The following is a 20,456-nucleotide window of genomic DNA, read 5'->3' on the forward strand; positions in this document are numbered from 1 at the left end:
AACACACTTTGACTGAGGTCCTCGTCGCTCCACGCTCACTGCCATTGCCACTGGTTCAGGGTGTTTCCGATTGTTGTTTTGGATTCTTTAGAGATTTGTTTCATCCTGATATAGTCAGGGTTCTTTGACAGTCATTTATGGATCCAATTTAGATCATGGCCTTCCCACTGAAAAAGCTTTTGGACCACCAAAATTTGGTTTCCTTCAAGCATCAACTAAGTGAGGAAACTGTTGTCTCACTTGTCCAATCTCATTCCACTTCGCACTGCTCAGCTTCAAACCTTTAAGCCCAATCCTGAGGTATTCCACTTGTCCACTACGCGTCGTCCTTACCTTCCTATCCAGCACTGTGTCTTCCCGTAATTCACTAAGATATTCAGGTAGCAGGTCATCAACAGAAGCTAATTGACTCTGCTCTTCAGGGTCCTCAATCATTGAAGGTTCAAACAATCTCAAGCAATCTGTGTTCATGACTGAGTAGATGTGCATCTAAGCTGGTAGATCAAGGGAAAAAGCATTTTCACCAATCTTCTCAAGTATCCTGAAGGGTCCATACCTGATAGGTTTTAGCTTTTTACCTTCACCTTGCATCCCATCCTTGCTGATATACAACTAGACTTGGTCTCCAAATTGAAAACTATGCTCCATCCAATGCTTATCATGCCTAGCCTTGTACTTGGCCTGGCTCTTTTCCAGCTATTCTCGTACTACCTGGTGGATCTCCTAGATCTGTTCAATGAACCTAGTTTCCTTTTCCACATCACTGTGTCTATCAACCATGGTATCTTTACCAAAGACAAAATCCAAAGGAGACCTTGGTATGAAACCAAAACAGGTCTCAAAAGGAGATCTCTGTGTAGAAGAGTGTTTGTCTCTATTGTAAGCATGCTGCACATAGCACAAGTGCTCATCCCAAAGCTTAGGATGTTTGCTGCAATATCCTCTTAGTAACGGGATCACCGTCTTGTTAAATACTTTTGTCTGGCCATCTGTTTGTGGATGAAAAGTTGTGCTTTTCTTTAATTTGGTGTCCATTAGTTCCCATAGACTTGACCAAAACTTCCGCACAAATCGGGTGTCTCGATCAGATACAATAGAAGTGGGTAATCCAAAATGAACCCATACATGTTCAAAGAATAATTTTGTAGTTTGTTCAGCTGTAATCTATTTACTACAGGGTATCAAAATACACATTTTGTTGAACCTATCCACAACAACATATAGATAATCATGACCTTTCCTAGATTTAGGTAGTCCTCCAACAAAATCCATGGAAATGCTTTCCCAAGGGTGAGAAGGAACTGGAAATGGAGTGTACAAGCCTAGTTTTCTATTGCTCGGCTTGCTTTTAGCACACATAGCACATCCCTTTACATATCTAGAAACTATCTGACTCATTCTTGGCCAATAGCAGAACCTTTGCAGTTGTGCAACTGTTTTACTTACCCCAAAGTGACCTGATATTAGAGAAGTGTGTGCTTCCCTAATTATCTTTGCTTTCTCAGTTTGTGAAATGCAAAGTTTCCCACAATGATATAAGAGTCGGTCCTTCACATGATAGTCCAATTCTTATACTCTTTTGCTTTGACTCAAAGTTGCATATACATCTTTAAAGTCCATATCCTGAGCGTATTGTTCTATGTAGCTTTCATGCAGCACGGAATTATGCTTAAATATGGTCGATGCATTTATAATGGGTCTAGACAACATGTTTGCAACCTTGTTATGTATGCCCTTTTTATATCTGATGACTAAATGAAATTGTTGTAGAAAACCCATCCATTTGTAATGTCTTGATTGCTACAACCTAGTTTGGGAGTGTAGGTATTAAAGTGGCTGATGATCTATATGTATTATTGTTTCTTTGCCCATTAAGTAATGTTTCCACTTTTTCACACTCTGAACTAATGCATAAAATCCTTTATCATATGTAGGATAGTTAACTACTGCAGGATTAAAAGTCTTAGAATGATAACATATGGGTTTACCGTGTTGCGTCAACACTGCTCTCATGGCATAGTCACTGGCATCAATTTGGATCTCAAATGGTCTTTTTAGATCTGGCAGCGTTAGTACAGGTGTTGTACTAATCTTTTCTTTCAAGGTGTCAAAGGCTTTCTACTGTTTGCCTCCCCACTGAAACACCTTGTTCAATCCTGTCAAAGCATGTAAGGGAGCTGCAATTGAGGAAAAAATTGAAATGAATTTCCTCCAATACTATGCTACTCCTAAGAAGCTTCTCACTTCTGTAGCAGACTTGGATTTAGCGCAGTTTACAATGAATTCCACTTTAGAGGGATCTATTTCAATTCACCTCCCCCTACTATATGACCCAAATAATTTAGAGAAGTTTTGCCAAATTCACATTTGGAGAGTTTAACATAATTTTTTTCTCTTCTCAAAACATCTAATGTCTACTTAACATGCTTTAAATGTTCTTCCCATGTTTTACTAAAAATCAGAATGTCATCCAGATACACAATAACCAAATCACCAAGAAAATGTCTGAGTACATCATCCATTAATCTCATGGAAGTAGCAGGAGCATTAGTTAGACCAAAAGGCATAACCAGCCATTCATACAATCCCTGCTTTGTTTTGAAAGTAGGCTTCCATGCATCTTGCTCTACAACTCTGACCTGATGGTATCCACTGTGCAAATCCAGCTTGGTGAAATAAACAGCTTCCATTAATTGATCTAAAAGATTGTCTATGCGAGGAAGCGGATAACGATTTTTTATTGTTATCTTATTTAGTGCTCGTTAATCAATGCACATTCTCCATGAGTCATATTTCTTTCTCACCAAAACAATTGGTGACCCACACGGTGATGTGCTAGGCCTGATGAACCCTTTCTCGAGCAACTCTTGCACCTACTTCTTGACTTCAGCATTCTCTAAAGTAGACAACCTGTACATCCTAATGTTAGGAAAAGGAACATCTTGCTGCAAAATAATATCATGTACTATTCCCTTTTTGGGTGGCAGACCTTTAGGTTCTTGAAATAAGACATCATACTCTGAAACAATCTTTTCTATATCAGCTTGCTGATCAGCATCACAACCCTCAAATACATTGGTTTTATCAGGTGCCTTTTCCTTTACAACCATCAGTAAGAATTGTTTGCATGAATTTATCATTCTTTTCATATGTCCTGAGTTTATGAGAGTATAATTATTCTTGAGCTTATGAGTTCTTACAAAGTATTCGATTCCATCTTTAACAAGTAGATACTTGTTCTCAGCTCTATAGAAAATAGCCTTTCTATCATACAATTAAGGGCTTCCTAAAACAATTCCACATATATCCAAAGGAATTACATTTAACTCAACCTCATCTACAAATGTTGACCCAAAAGAAAACTTGAGTTTGCACTGTCTAGTCACTTGTAGTTGTGCTTTATCATTCAACCATCCTAATGGGTATGGGTTCTAATTAGGTGTAGTTGCTAATCCCAATTTCTTTACAATTGCTTCAGAAATTAGATTTACTTGTGAGCCACTATCAAACAAAGTATCAATCTTTTGATTTTTGGAAACAACTTGAATATGGAAAAGCTCATGTCTTTTTCTCTCATGTTCTTCATCAATAACAGATTGAGCAGAATTACTAGTAGATGATTCATAATTCTTACCTTTTATACCTGTGGCTACAATGATTGTTTCATCTTCGGAGTCTGACCCCAAATCTTTCTGAATAGCTGTAGCAGTCTTCTTCTTCTTGCCCTCGGAATTCTTAGGTCTCAGATCTGGATGCAGAATCCAACAGTGCTCATCATCATGCCCCTCCTTTTTACAGTGAGTGCATGAAGCTTTGCCTTTTTGTGTAGTGTTAGCCTTCCTTGCTTTCCACTTCTGCTTTCTTTTCTCCTTGCTCTTGCTTACAGTGGGTTGGGATGGTCCTCCAACTTCTGGATTTCCATTCTTTCCTATAGCTTCTAGATGAGTAGCTTGTATAGATACCTCATCTATACTAGTGGGATTAAACATGAGGATGGTATGCCTCATGTAGCTGTGTAGACCACCAATGTACTTTAAAAGAATTTCTGGTGAGTCTAATGAAATACCCAACATCAATGCTCTCTTTCTGAATTCTTGAGTATACCCTTGCACACTTTGCCCCTTCAACTGCCGAAGAGTTTTCCAACTCATCATGGCTTGTTGCATGTAGGCCAATGGATATAACTGCTTTTTGATTGCAGTAACAAATTCACTCCAGACAAAGATGGTCTTACCATGCTTCTTCATATCAGCTTGGGTTTTGCCTTCCCACCAAACCAAGGCAATGCCTCGTAGGTGTAGGCTTGCCAGCTGAATCTTATTCTTATCTGAGTCTATGTTATGTACTCTGCAATACCCATCAATTTGTCTAATCCAATTGTCCAAATTTTCAACATTTAGCTGTCCATCATATATACGAAAATCAAATTTAACATCTAGTTTAATCAAAGATGATTTCTTATTATGCACAGGGCTATTAGGAGGTGTAGGAAAGCTTTCTTCTTTCCCCTTTCCTTTTGAGCGGTCATGGGAATGAGATTCATCTTCTTCTTTATCTTGTTTAGAGCCTAATGAATCTTCATCCTTATGCTTTCTAAAGTCCCTATACATTTCTTCTACCATAGACTTTATAGCTAGGAAACTTTCTATGAATTGAGGGTCTGGCCCTATAGAACCTTCCTTTGACATTGTCTTTCGAGAATAGACTCTCCCAATTTCAGGATTAGTTTCCACCAAATCTCTTCTCCTAATTTGAGCTTTGATCTAGTGAGCATTCACAGCTAAACCAACACAAGCTTGTCTAACCTTACAACCTATTGCTCTGATACCACTTGATCTGATAATCACCCTATGAGTGACCTCAGTTAAAGATTTATTAAACAAAAGGTATTATAGACTCATGTGCTGGTGTGTGTTCTGTGTTATTTAAGCAACGGATCGATCTGATTGCCAATACACAGATATTTAAATGGAAAGACAGCAGAGAAATACAATAAGCAAACACAAAGACACAAGAATTTTAATAAGGAGTTCAACCTATTCTCCAGGGTTATGTCTCCGGTCCATAATTCAGTGGTGGCCTTGTTTTATTGTTCCTTTAGCTGAGAATTATAATGCAGGGACTCAACGTGAGTTCTCCTGAAGCAGGTTTTTCTTGGCAGGGTGGTTCTTGGATTTCCCAAGCCACTGGAGTGCACAAACTCTTCTTCTTCCTACCCGCTCTGTGACCTTTGGGTCTACAATGGACGGAGCCAAATATGATACTCAGTTTGGATAGATTTCCCTATGGGATGGCTTGAATCTTCAAGCTATGGTGCTTGATGGTGTCACTGGTCATCTCAACCCTCTGTCTCTTTCTACTCTTCTCTTGCTTCACTGCCTTTTCTCTGTATTCCGTCCTCCTCTTGGGATTTTGGTCCTTTATCCCTCGTCTCATGGACTTCCTTTGACTTGACTGTGTATTCTGTCTCTATTCATGGATTTTTGGCATTGGATTATCTAATGCCCAACAATATCCCACCCAACACGAGCCAGGGGTGTTCCAAACTCGATACTTTTGGCTTTGTTACCACTTGTATTGTGATTGTGATATTTTAGTCTCCTTTCACGTTGTAGCTTGATAAATAACATGTTATAGCCTATTGAGGTAGGAGCATCCTGTGGGTGTTGGAGCTCCCTGAGGTAGAAACCTCCTGTAGGTTGGACTCTACAAAAAAATGTTGTAATAGGGGAGTAGAAGCTTGCCTTCACATCACTTTCACCCAAAACACTGTGGCTTTCTCCCTTTATGGGTTTCCAGTTATATCTGGTGTCTTCATGCACTGCTTGTTGGGTGTCTCACTTGTATGAATTCTCTTGAATTTTGAATATTTACATATACACTTGTCTCTCTCTGGTAAGTGAAAAATAAACAATCAACAACTGAACATATGCATAGATCATTAACTACATAGGGAGATATTTGAAAAAGGAAATTAAGTTGAGCTAACTAATTGCTAATTTACAATTACTCATTCAGCCCCCCTCTCAGTAATTGCCAAGCATTTATTAGATTTAAGATCTATGCTCTTTTAACTAATAAACATCTAAACACTTACCCCCACTTACCATGGAGATTATTAATGAAGAACACCATGGACGAATACTATGGCTTATCAATACCATGTCCCCAAAAAATCATAACTCACTTCATATGACACTCATTCATATGATACATCTATATGTAAAATTAATCAATTTAATTTAAAAGGAAAAAATGACATAACTACTTTAAAAATACATTTCAACATTTGATTTGTGTATATTACTATGAATATAATGTAACTGGAATATTATTAGGTGAATGATAGAGATTTAACCTCCATGGCATATTCTAATATTCTTAGTACTACACAAAAATTAAAGGTTTTGATCTATCTCCAAAGTAGTTATGTTTATTTTGATCTTTTAATTAAATTGATTAATTAAAAAATAATGTCATATGAACAAGTGCATATGAAATGAGTTATGGTTTTTTTGGGCATGTGTATTGATAAGCCATGGTGTTGGCCCATGGCTTATTGATAAGTCCATGTTTTTTCAAATATATATATATGTTGAACTTATATTTATAATCATAATAATAATAATAATAATAATAATAATAATAATAATAATAAAAGTTATAATTTAGGTAGTTTTATGAATTTTTTATTTTTATTTTTAACAACGTGATCAAGCTCATTATGAATTGAGGTTTCTATATGCGAGATTTTTTGGAGTTTCCCCACTCCAACAATTTTTTTATGGTGAAATATTGATTTTTGTTGTCTTAATTGGATATATGGATTCAACACACACTTCGATTGTGAAGAGTTCACCCATCAAACTTGTAATTTTTATGAATCCTTGCTAGATTCCAGACAAATTAGATCTAAAAATAAACCGGAAAACATTTCAAAAAGTCTCACTTATAGACAACAACATTATGAATTGATGCCTACTCACATTTGCCAACCATTTAAACTATATGGTTGCACTAATTGATAATTACATTAAAGTTCAAGAAGGCCTATTCAAAAACTATGATATAATTATTTCCAAAGTACTATGATATTTATTATAATTTATATTATAATCTCTATATACTACCTATATTATGACTTTCCCTTATTACTTAGTGTTATCATTTTAATTTTATTAATATTCATTTCTTAAATTAGATCTTATTATATATTTTGGATTCCCCTTTATATGACTTTATTATAACCGTTTTCTTTATATTCTATTATTCATGATAATTTGTTCTTATTATATTTGATATTTTTGTTTTGTTTTGTTTTTGTAAACTAAAACATTTATACAGTTCAAATCTAATATACATCGAGTTACAAAGATAGTCAATGCATGAACCTCAGCAAGACCTATCATTCAACTTTACATCGAGTTACAAAGATAGTAGATGCATGAATCTCAACAAAACCTATCATTCAACTTTACATCGAGTTACAAACCCTATCATTCAACTTCACATCGAGTTACAAAGATAGTCAATGCACGAATCTCAACAAACCTTATCATGAATCTCAACAAAGCCTATCATTCAACTTTACATCAATTTACAAACCCTATCATCCAATTTTACATCGAGTTACAAAGATAATCTATGCATGAATCTCAACAAACCCTATCATGAATCTCAACAAAACCTACATTGAGTTACAAACCCTATCAGTCAACTTTACATCGAGTTACAAAGATAGTCGATGCATGAATCTCAACAAACCCTATCATTCAACTTTACATCGAGTTACAAAGATAGTGGATGCATGAATCTCAACAGATGCATGAATCTCAACAGACCCTATCATTCAACTTTACATCGAGTTACATAGATAGTTGATGCATGAATCCTCAACGAACCTTATCATTCAACCTTTTTTCCTTAATTGTTGATAATATAAATTTTAGTTTATTCATTTTTGTCTTCTCAATTCAGGTTTTTACCTTTTTGGCCAGCTTCCATCATTCAACTTTTTTTCCCTTAATTGTCAATAATATAAATTTTAGTTTATTAATTTTTGTCTTCTTAATTTTAGATTAGGGTTTTTTTTTTTTTGCTCACCAACCTTTTGGCTTGTTCTTATTTTCCCTTCTCTATCTTAGTATTTATTTAATCTTGAATCATTATTTTTTCTCTTAAAAGTTTCTTCTTATGATGAATTTTGGTTATGACTCAAAACCTTAATTATTAAAGTGCACATTGTGAATCAGAGTCCTCTAAGGAGGTGGAGGAATTGCCCCAAAAGTGGTCGGAATCTGGGAAAAAAATTTTCAAAAATTTCTGTAGATGTAGTGTTAGAATCATGTTTTTGATGGTGGAAATGGATTCAGTCCTCCAATGCACCTAAAATTATGAAGTTTGAGAACTTTTACTTAGATTTACAGAAATCCCTGCCAGATTTTCTGTAACTTTCAGAGAAAAAAACATAATCTTTATACTACAATTTGTGAATCAACCTTTGATGCAATTTTGTACCTATATAAAATATCATTATCATATACAAAATTTTACTCATATATTTTCTTTAAAATTAAATTTATATTTTTTCCTTTTTAATTTTATAGAGTAGATAAATAATTTATTAATACATAAAAGAGATTTTAAAAATATATATTGCCAATAAAATACATATAACCTGTTGTGTTATAAAATGTTTTGTGTGGGGTCTAATCTCAGATCAGATAACTAGTTCAAAAAATCAATAAATAAAAACCACTTAAGAAAAAATAGAGAAAGTTGTTGCACGTTAATTCCCAAAATATAAATTTGTTACACGGAAATTCCAAGAAGGGTTAGAGTTCCAACAACTTATGCGAAACAATACTGTGCCACGACAATAAGTAGAAAGATAACTCTCGTTAAACTTTACTTTAAAATACGAATGAAAAATAAATAAATATTAATAACTCTAATTTTATAAATATCATATGAATATAATAAAATTAGTAAATAAGATTTATTTTTAATATATATATTTTTGTTTGTTAATTAATTTGAGTTTTGAAATGATTTATATTTAAATTCAAGTTTTCATGATTTATGTTTTGAATATTTGAAATATTTTTGGGATAAATTACATTGGAATATTTAGGTAGACGCAATTTTGAACCAACTTGTGTAGTTCATCATCAGAACAAGATGAAGAATCATATCATAATGGGAGTTAAATAGGGAGAAAAGACCTTTTAACAGCTATAAAGAAAGCAACTATATTTGTCTGGGAAGGAAAAATCAGAAGAAAAAAATAATATAAATAATTGAAATCTTATTTATAAGTAATTTTAAATTAATTTAATTAAATTAAATTTTAACTTAAATTTTAAATTATATATATAAATATATATTACCTAGAATATATCAATAAATATAACCAAAGAATTATAAAAAATTCCTAAATATTGTAAATATTATTTTAAAATTATTTATTAGTCAAAGGTTGAATATAAAATATTATAGACGAATAGAGATAACAAAAATAATTTTTTTATAAACTAATTAAAAAAAATCTAATCTTTGGATAAAATAAATAAATATATATGCAATTAGTTTGTTTATTTATTTATTATTATTATTATTGGAAGAATTGAAACTATGCACACTACGAAGAAAGAAAAATATATATATATAATTGGAATAAAAGTTAATAAAAACTGGAAACATTATTCTTAAGAAAAATAACTAAAAACCTATAAAGTCTAAGGGGAATACAAATTGAAAAATAAAACCAAGCAGGAGAAAAGAGACAAAGGAGGATTAATAAACCCCAGGGGAAATCAGAAAAGCCGAAACAATAAGAGGAAAAAGGGTAAAGAAAAGGAAAAGTAACTAAGAGGAAAGGGAGGAAAGTGGAAACCATAAGAGGAAAAAGGGTAAAGAAAAGGAAAAGAAACTAAGAGGAAAGGGCAGAAATCCAACAACTACTAATCTTCCAACCATCATCCCTATTAAGATCACTAGGCCTCTTTCCAATTTCTATGGCTTCCCTAAACTTACCAAGATGGAAATGAGAAATCTTCGCAATGACTTTAGCCTCCTCAATGCATACATGATGGTTGGTCTTCTCTACATGCTCTGCTAAGGCTGAAGAGTGGGTCCTCCCATGCTTTATATCGGCCAAGTGTTCCTTAATCCTCTCCCATGCTTTATATCCGCAACGTGTTCCTTAATCCTTTGATTAATAACCTGTGTGCCTTTGATTAAACATGATTATATGTTTAATATGTGATTTGAATGTTCACAATTTGGAGTGGGTCCTCCCATGCTTTACATCAGCAACATGTTCCTTAATCCTCTCTGATGCTTTATATTGACAACGTGTTCCTTAATCCTTTGATTAATAGACCTGTGTGCCTTTAATTAAACATGATTTATATGTTTAATATGTGATTTGAATGGTCACAATTTGGGCTAATTAAGTAATTAAAATCACTTAGGAATGGCATTTGGGGTAGATACACTAGCCCTTAGTATGATGGATTTTTACCCACTAAATACCTTAATGGAACACCTTGTCACCTTATTATTTTAAATATTTATATTTAATTTAAAATCTATATATGCAATACAACTATCATGTTGGACACCTAATCCTCTATGGGTTGGTGTAGAATGTGAACAAACATGAGAGTCCAAGAGACCTTGGGATGTGGAACCCAACGTCACACAAATGTAATATAAATGTATATCATTGTCAAATAATAGATGTACTCTCTTGCTTATCCTTAATATTTTGTTGTTGCCATGTGTGCGTTTAACATGGTATTAAAGCAGACGATATTCTGCCCTGCTCATATTTGAGCCACTAATTTTTGTGGTCTTTCTCTGTGTGTTTGTCAGGCTTGAGCATTGTCTGAAATATTCTAGAATCTATCTGGATCGGTTAGATCCCCAGGTCTGCATATCTAAGTTTCTCTGCATGTCTAATTTTCTTATGATTCGCATTCCTACAATCCTTTCCATAATGTGTATGTTCCTACTAACATCCTAGGTTGAAGGTCAAAGGGAATGCAAAACAATTTGGTGTTGTATTGATTTCCACAACAGTGAATGAAGCAGTGAGTCTCTCCTTTTGTTATGTGCTTTACAATTGCGTTGAAGCTCCTTTTGTTATATGTGCTAGTTTATATGCTAAATGTATATGCAGTGTTGTATTCATATTTGCGCATTGTGTTAAGTGATCTGAAACCCATGCATACCTGTTTCTAGTTAATTCCCTATACCAATGTTGTCATAAAGAAGGTCGGGCTAACATATTAATGCCTCTCCCCTCCATGCTATCCATCCAAACTAGGTTTAGAGCTTGTCCCTTTGTCTATCGGGTCTGCTACTTACATGCACCAAGCCGTTTCATCTAATTATGTCTCTGCCATGTCTCCCTACAGCTCATTTGTGTGGAAAAGAGTAAAATTATGGTGTTAGGGTTTTGGTTTTTGTAAGGTTTGACCTTAATGGCTTTTGGTGGGGTTTTGTTTTGTGTTTCTTGGTGGCTGTGTGAGAAGCAATGTGATCGAGGATGTTTGAAATAGAAAACGTTAACGAAATTGGGTACGTGGTGTGGTTGTCAAGTTAATGCGACTAAGGAGCGCCATTGCACTCCACTTGCTTCAAACATAAGCTACCAAAGTTACCAACCCTATTCTCATGACAATGCATTTATATAAAAAAAATATTCAAATCGAATCGTACAACCCAGGAAATTGGTAAACAATAGGTGTTACAGGTGTCTAGAGATGATAAGGTCATAGATTCCAGAAAGAGGAAGGCAAGCACAAGGCACATGATAACATGAAACCTCACACAGTGAGCCTAGTATCCTCCTTGTTATTATTGTGGTACATAGAACCATCAAACTATAGCTCGGTAGGCAGAGAGCTATTGAATGGCGTGCATTCTCACTCTCCTTTGACAGGAAACCAATCAAGAGAGCCGCATAAGCTTCCACTATCTTATTTTCTGCTTCTCATTGTCTTTGCATTATAAAAACCTCATCACTTGCCTCTGTAACCACCATCCCTACACCATGTATTGCCTCACCAACATCTTGCCTAGTCAGAAATATAGAGCATAGCAATGCAATTACACCTCTGCGACAAACCCAAACCTCAGAACTTCCTCCAGTAATTTCTTGTTTTTGTTATCCATTTTCCCTTTCATAATTGCTAGCTCTTCATCATTGAATTCATATGGATCTTGCGAGTCTTCAAAGGAGGCACTCTGCTTCTGCTCTACGGGCCTAGAGGATTGTTGCCCTAGGCCTGTCATTGACTTCATGCCAACTGCTGGTGAAACTTTCCATAGTAAGGATATATTAACCGGTTCAAATACAGGTAAAACTACATAAGCAAGGAACATAGGGAATAAAGTTCCAGTTGGCATGCTCATTATTAGAACCTGCGACTAAAAATTCTAAGGTTGATATTGATGTGAAACTATACTTATTCTTCTTAAAATGTGTGGAGTTTAAAATCATATCTTGTGAACGAGACAACTTCACTTTTTTGCCACGCCCTCACCCACCATTAGCAGTGTAAGCAACAGAAGGAGACATGTGTTTGCCATGTATGAAGCAGTGAGTCTTGTCCAGTGAGTGCAACCTTAATACTTGGTGGTGTGGATTATACTCTTTTGGTGATTATATAACTATGACTTGGTTTCTTCATGCCTAGTTGGGAGCTGAAGATTAACCTTGTAAATACATTGAACATTGTGTGTTTGGTCTCCGCGGTAAATTGAGGTTGGTTGCCTGCATTGTTTACAAGTTGTATGCTACTCGGCCTGTCAGGAGTCATTTCCATCTCAAATTATCTGCGTTTGACAGTGGGTATTCTCGGTGCTCTAGTTTCCATACAATTATATACATTGATTAAGCTGGTTATAATGGTCTCTACAACCCTAGCATTTCTCAGTTTACATAAACGCACATTTCCATTGCAGAAACGCACTTTGATATGAAAGAAAGTAAATCAACTTCTCTCTTACTCAATTCAATCTTTGCAAAATGCTCTCGTAGCTTCTGGTCTGTGATTTTTTATTGAGGCTATACATGTAGAATGCCGAGTCTATCATCGAATAGCAGGGGATGAGATTAATTGTTTAAGGGTGAAAATTGTGTCTTATCTGCTTGACATTCCAGGTTCCAACAGAGCAGGCCACAAATGTCCTACAGAGTCCACGCTGCTTTAGTGAATGAGATAGATTTCTCCATGTGTTTGATTTGGCTTTTTAGACTCCAATGACAAAATTGTTGGTTGTGACTGTGAATTCGACATTGTGGAATTAGATTGACAGGGTAGCACATTATCATTCAAAGTTCAAAATTCCTTTATTTGTTGCTCTGTTCAAAATCAAGTTTGCATTGGTGACTGCATACAAATCTACTCAGGAAAATTTCAAAAAGCAATAAGGCAGACACCCTCCATTGGCTACACCCTATTTCCTATTATACTACCATTGGATTATATGCTATCAACATAGTATATTGAAGTTGGTATTGATGTTTTTTTTATCTAATCATGAAGGTAGAAAGTTGAAAATTAAAAGTAATATTTCCTATAGGAGAGTTCACCCATTTCCTGCCATTAGAACTATTACACTTTGATTTTAATAGTGGTGCACTTGTTATGTCTCTAATTGGTGGTGTATTAGATTTTCTCAAAACTCTGATACAATCTACTGTCAAAGACAGTCGAAATCAACAAAACCACTCTTGTTGACATTCAAACATGTCTGCAGCATACCCACGAAAATGTAGAATTTTTGGAACATGAATCTCAGCGTTAGTAAGAATAATTTCAGAAGTGGAGTCAACATTTTGAACCTATTTTTATTTAGAACATTGAAACAGGCTCCCATAAGAAACAAATTGATTAGATCATTAAGCCCCTCTCAGGAGCAGTTGTATATGCAGATGCAAAAATTCAGCCTACGCTTCCCAAGTTGGTCATCAGACCTTGGGAAGATCTTATCAGCAACTTGGGAAGATCTTATCAGCAACAAGCACAAAAATGGTCTTGAAATGACAAGGACTTGTCCTTTCATATTCCAGACTACTCCAAGCTAATCTAATTTCAAATTGTTGGATTTCTTCAAGAAGGTTCATCTTCACCTGCTCCTCATGACAGTTCACTTCCATTTGTTCCAAATTCTACCCCTCTTCCACGATTGTGAAATGCCAACACTGTGACCAGGTTGGCCATCTGAAAGAACACTGTTTTGATCTTCATCCATGTAAGCATTGTCATAAAACCAATCATTCTTCAAACAGATGCTTCAGAAACAAAGCTCCTGCAAGAAAAAATATTCATCTTGGATGGATCGCTTCTTAGCAATGGGCATCAACAGCCAAGAAGATATTCCAATCACATGTCAGAACATGTTCTAGAGTATTGGACAGTCTTGCAGTTGAGTTTTCTCCATCATCTCACCTTCTATCTGACAGGGGGGGAAATGATGGTCATCTACAAGCTTCAAAGCCACATCAAGCGAGCCTGAGCCACAACCTGCCATACCAGATTTAAAGTTGTAGCCAGAGACAAAGATGCCCCTAAGCATGCCTTCAATTTGTGACACCTCTTCAAAGAATTGGGGACACTTCCTCTAGAAGACAACTTCAGCTTCTTGTCAGTTTTGGAAGAGTTCCAGGAATTGCATTAAGCATTCCAGAGTTGTTGGTCATCCTTAAACCATCCCAAGTTGAGACTTCCCTTTTGTTGAGGTTCTCCCTTTTATGCGGGGTGAGACATCCCTTTCATGGTTGAAGATTTCCCTCTTCAAAACATCAAGAGCACTTCCTCTAGCAAAAGACCTGAGCTTCATTCCAGAATTGGAAGAGTTTTTTGTAACTACACTAAGCATTCCAGTGTTAGCGGTCATCCTTAAACCACCGCCCTTTATACCAACATTTCAGAGAGCACATTCAACCTAGTGCAGCCATGCTTTTTTGTACATTTTGTATTACAGCTCTTTTCCTGGACTCATACATAACCCTTCGGATTAAGGGGGGAAATGTTGGAGACCTAATCCTCTATGGGTTGGTGTAGAATGTGAACAACCATGAGAGTCCAAGAGCCCTTGGGATGTGGAACCCAATGGTCACACAAATGTACTATAAATGTATATCATTGTCAAATAATAGATGTACTCTCCTGCTTATCTTTAATATTCTGTTGCTACCATGTGTGTGTTTAACATATCATCTCAATGCATTTATTACTTACCATAATATAATTAAGATACACAATTTTTTAATTATTAAACCTTTTTTTATTCATTAATTTTTCGTTACTAGTGGATCACACTTTAATTTTTATATGAGTTAAAAAAACAGAGTTTTTTTCACATATATTTTGGAGGAAAAACTAAACATAATTTATAATATTTATAATAGCTTACCCTAGTTGATAAACACAGTCATTTTGGGGTATTTCATTTGTCCAATTTTGTTCAAAAGATATATAGATTTTTAACAATCATAAATTTAAATTTTTTAATTTGCAAAATTCAAATACTTCATAGTAGCCTAATCCATCTTAACTCCAGATCTATCAAGCCCTGAGATTGATCCAACTATGTTACTATAGCCCTCTCTCTCTCCTTCTCTCCCCTCTTTTCTTTATTTCTTTATCTCACCCCTAAACATACTCTCTCTCTCTCTCCATCTCTCCCTTGTCACTCCCTCTCTCTCCGCTTCTCACTCTCTATCTTTCTTCTTCCATTCCTCTCCCCTCCTCTCTTGCAATTCCTCTTTCTCCCTTTCTCTCATATCTACCTCTCTCTTCCCCCATCTCTCTCTCTCCTCTCTCCTTCTCTCTCTCCCCCTCCCTCTCTCATTCTCTCTCTCCCCCTCCATCTTTGTGTCTCCCTCTCTCTCTCTTACCTTTCTCTACATCTCTCACTCATCTCCCTCTCTCTCTCTCTTCATTCCTCCTCTCCCCTATCCTTAATTTTATCTCCATCTCTTCCTTGTGACTCCCCCTATCTCTCCACCTCCATCACTCTATGTCTTTGTTCTTCCCTCCCATATATATCGCTTTCATATATATCATGATATATTAATATGTATTAAAATATAGTAAATTTAATATTGTATTTATCCAAAGTTATTAAATTTAATAATATTAATATTATAATATATATTTTTTTTCTGGGTAAAGGCTACTTCTATATATTAAGAAAGGAAAAATATGTACATAGTTTACATCAGCCGAGGAGGACAAAGCCACCCTCTAACAAAAACACCTGACAACGATGAAGACGGACTTTCAGACCACAGAGCCGACATAACCAAAATGTCCAGATGGGCTTCTAGGACCCCATATTGTTCCAGATTGCCAAAAAAAGACAAGTGAAGTTTCCTGACCCTGACTTGTAACAGATTACCCTTATAGAGATGATAACAAAAAACTGAACAAGGTGAACAAAGACATGGCCTTCAGACATGAACAGGAAAGCAAAGACCTCAGGAAACACCTTTGAACCAAATCAGATAGGGAGACTGGGCTATCCAGGAGGCTTCCTCTCCACATTGCTAGGCTGGTCAAGCCAGATGACCGAATCCTCCGCGTCCTGCTGCTGGTCGTCCGAGTCCGGGTGGACCGAGTCCTGGCCGTCGCATCTGTACTGATCATGGTCCCGCAGAGGCAGAATTTCTTGAACAGAGACATCCCGGAGATTGTCTTCCAGATCAGGAGCCGGTTGAGGTGGGTCTGCTGGAACATCAGCAGCCAACGGACAAGCCATGCAGTGGACTGTACCATTCATGTCTCCCAATAAGATTTCGCTTCCCTGAAGGCCAGCAGAAGCAGAAGCAGGGGAAGACCAAGAAGGCCTGATTGGGGCCGCCTCAGTGAGATACACTGAGAGATTAACAATAACATCTGTCTACAGGTCCCTTCTAGGAATTCGAAGGCGAAAAGACTGATAGGAATTCTGCCCAAACAGAAACTCTTCATCCGAACTGGTAGACGAGGGGTAACGGGCCGCCATGGGAGCTATGGGATGCGGCTCCTCCTCATCCCTTACGACTGGCACACCAGACCGTCCGCCTCGGCGCGGCACACCCCTCCTCCGCATGATCGTATCCAGCTGAAGCACCTGCAGCTTATGCTCCACTTCACCAATGAACATTGGCAGCAGAGTGTTCTGCTCTCCGCGCCTACAGACAAATATTCTCTGGGGTTTGCAGGGGGGGGCAGTTTGGTTAAATAAACCGGCCCCTTCAACACGCAAATACGGCATACCTCCCACCATAACTCCCCAATTTCTCGAGACAGGAGCAAACACATTCGGCTTCAATGCCCATCCTGCAACGCTCTGCCGCACCTTACCTCTGCCTGCCTTCAACATTAAATGAGAATCAAACTCCATCGCTGTCGAGTACCTGGAGATCTTCTCGGCCCTGTCAATAAGTGTTGAGATGCGGGGAGCCTTTATGGCACGTATAATCACCCGCATCCGGGTGTATTCTTTCCATTTGATCTATGTCCTTAGAAATTATCTCTTTCAATTGAATCTGTTGTTCTCTGGAAGGTAAGCAATCTATTGGTCCTTCGAAGTGATTGTTTTTTGCCTCCACTCCAAAGTTGGCCAGTAGGTCCGCCAACCTATTTCCTTCTCTTCTAGTGTGCTTAAACATGATGGCCTGGTTCTGAGAGAGCCAGTAATTCAGAGATTCTAATCTGTGAGCCATCCTCTAGCTGCGACTTACTTTGTGGATTGGCGATCCATTTTGAAGTTTTGTAGCTATTCTTATCAGGATCTGCGAGTCTCCTTCAATGATGAGAGGGAAGAGTTTTTTCCTGTGAGCAAGAATAATGCCTCTCCAAAGCCCTTCCAGTTCCGCAGAATTGTTTGTGTCCCATCCTATTGATCCCAGAAAGATAATGATGGGAGTACCTGTGTGATCTCTGAACGCACCTCCATAGCCAGCTTGACCTGGGTTTCCCTTAGAAGCACCATCGAAGTTTAGTTTGATCATGCTGGAAGTAGGAGGGTTCCATGCTCTTGATTCCTGGTTGGGGCTAATAGTTCTGCCGTTGATGTTTGAAGGGGAGTTTATCCTCATTTGCCAGTTGTCCCAGACCGCTTTTTCAGATGGTAGGGAGGGAAAATCATCGGGATACCAATTCTTGAGAGAGAGAGTTTCCATTAAATTTTGATGAAAGTTATTCCACAATTTATCTGGCGGCATTGATTTGTCTTTAAAGATCCTCCTATTACGTTCTTTCCAGATATTCCACATCAAAAGCCCTGGGATGAGTTGCCATAAAGCTGAGAGCAGAGAGCTTTGGTAAGGAGTATGGCCTCCTTTGTTGATGGTTTCTTTGAGATCATGCTGTGCTCTGCGCTCATTTTGGCAGCGGAATGCTATCTTTTCCCACAGGATTTTGCTTACTGAACAGTTCTGCATGAGATGGAGAGCTGTTTCTTCCTCCTGTCTACACATATGACATATGGATGGACCTGCGAAGCTTCTTTTTCTCAGGTTATCCCATGTTAGGATTCTATTGTGACAGAGTAGCCAAATGAAAGTTGATACCTTTGGCCAGTTTGATTTATACCAGACTTTGTCCCAAAGGCCGCTTTTAGTAATCTGATTTTGGATGATGATATGATATGCTTCTTTGGTGGAAAACGTGCCTTTTTCTCCGTAGCCCCATCGTAATATATCTTCTTCCTCTGAAATTTTTATTGGCCTTTTTTGTAATTCATTTTCTAGGTGCTGTAGTGCCGGCTCCGAACTGTGGGTGAGTATTTGATTGGCTTCTTTCCATTTACGATGTTGCTGTCCAGTATCCTCTGTCCAGAAGTCTTTTACCTTTGCGTGCTGTCTTATTCCCCTTTCCTCGTTGAGGAAGTCCTGAAGTGTGTCTGTCATTTTTGGCATTTGCTGCCAGGAGTCACTCCAGAAACGTGCCGATCTTCCGTTCTTTATCTCCCAGAAGCAGTGATCTTGAATTAGAGATCTGTGTTGAATGGCAGCATTCCAAATTGCTGAACCAGCACTGGTTTCCGTCATTCGAAGTCTTTCTTCCACTGGTAGATTGCTAGCATATTTGGCTGTCCAGAGGGAAGCCCAAGGGGTGCTGGGAAAGGCTAGCCATCGCCACCAGATTTTAGCTCCCATTGCTTTATTATTGTGTTCTGGATCTCTGAGTCCGATTCCACCTGTGTATTTGGGGAGGCAAACTTTCTCCCATTTTATTAGCGCCCATTTTCTATTTTGTCCAGAGCCTCCCCATAGAAATCTCCTTTGGAGGTTCTTGATTTCTTTGAGGACCCATTTGGGAGCAGCAAGAATGGAAAAAAGGTAAAGCGGCATAGAATTAAGGACAACTTTGATTAGAACTATTCTACTTGCCATATTTAGCGAACGATGAGTCCAGAGGAGAAGACGGGCTTCTAATTTTTCCAAGAGCATTTTCCATGATGAGTGCTTGAGAGCTGAGCTCATGAGAGGGGCTCCTAAGTATTTAGAGGGCAAGGAAGCTGAAGAGAAACCAAGAATGCGCCCAACCGCTCTTTGAGTGGTGACAGGGGTATTGAAGAAGAAAATCTGAGATTTGACTCGGTTTAGAAGAGCACCAGATGCTTCAGAGAAGGTGTTGAGAATAGACTTGACAATGCGAGCTTCTTGGACAGAAGGGTGGTTAAATAACATATTGTCGTCTACGAATTGCTGGTGGGTGTGGGTTGGGGAATTATGGAAGGAGAGCCCTTTTAGTTTACCACTTAGCTTAGCAGCAGAGAGACTTCTACCCAGACCTTCCGCCATAATAATGAAAAGAAAGGGAGATAAAGGATCTCCCTGCCTTATGCCTCTTGAAGGTTTGAAAGTAGCTGAGGGGGAGCCATTGATTAGCACAGAGAAAAAAGTTGATGAAATAAGACTTGAAATCCATCTTACCCAAGCAGGAGCAAAGCCAAAGGCGGTTAGCACTTTTTGGATATAGACCCAGCTAAGACTGTCAAAAGCTTTTGAAAGGTCTAGTTTGAGAAGCATACCTGGCTTTTTAGTCAGCTTTAGGGAGTGAATTATTTCATGCGTAAGAATGATTCCATCCGTGATTTGACGTCCTTCTACATAACCTGATTGTTCAGGCGAGATGATGAGAGGGAGGACCTTCTTGAGCCTGGTAGCTATGACTTTGGAGACTATCTTGTATATCATGTTGCAAAGGGCGATAGGTCTGTATTTGTCCGGAGTGCTGGCGTCCTCTCCTTTAGGCACAAGGGCGATAAAAGTAGCATTTAAAGCCGGATACATCCATCTGAGCTCTCTGGACTCCTCTACTACCTGCCAGACTTCGTTTTTGATCAAGTCCCAGAATTTGTGGAAGAAGTTTGCAGTAAACCCATCCGGCCCTGGCGCTTTCCCTACCTTCATTTGCTGCACGGCTTCTTCCACTTCCTGAAGA

This window comes from Pinus tabuliformis, chromosome 2_2, assembly GCF_031772625.1.
Source record: "Pinus tabuliformis cultivar Carrire ecotype Pingquan chromosome 2_2, CPIR1, whole genome shotgun sequence".
Taxonomy (NCBI): Eukaryota; Viridiplantae; Streptophyta; class Pinopsida; order Pinales; family Pinaceae; genus Pinus; species Pinus tabuliformis.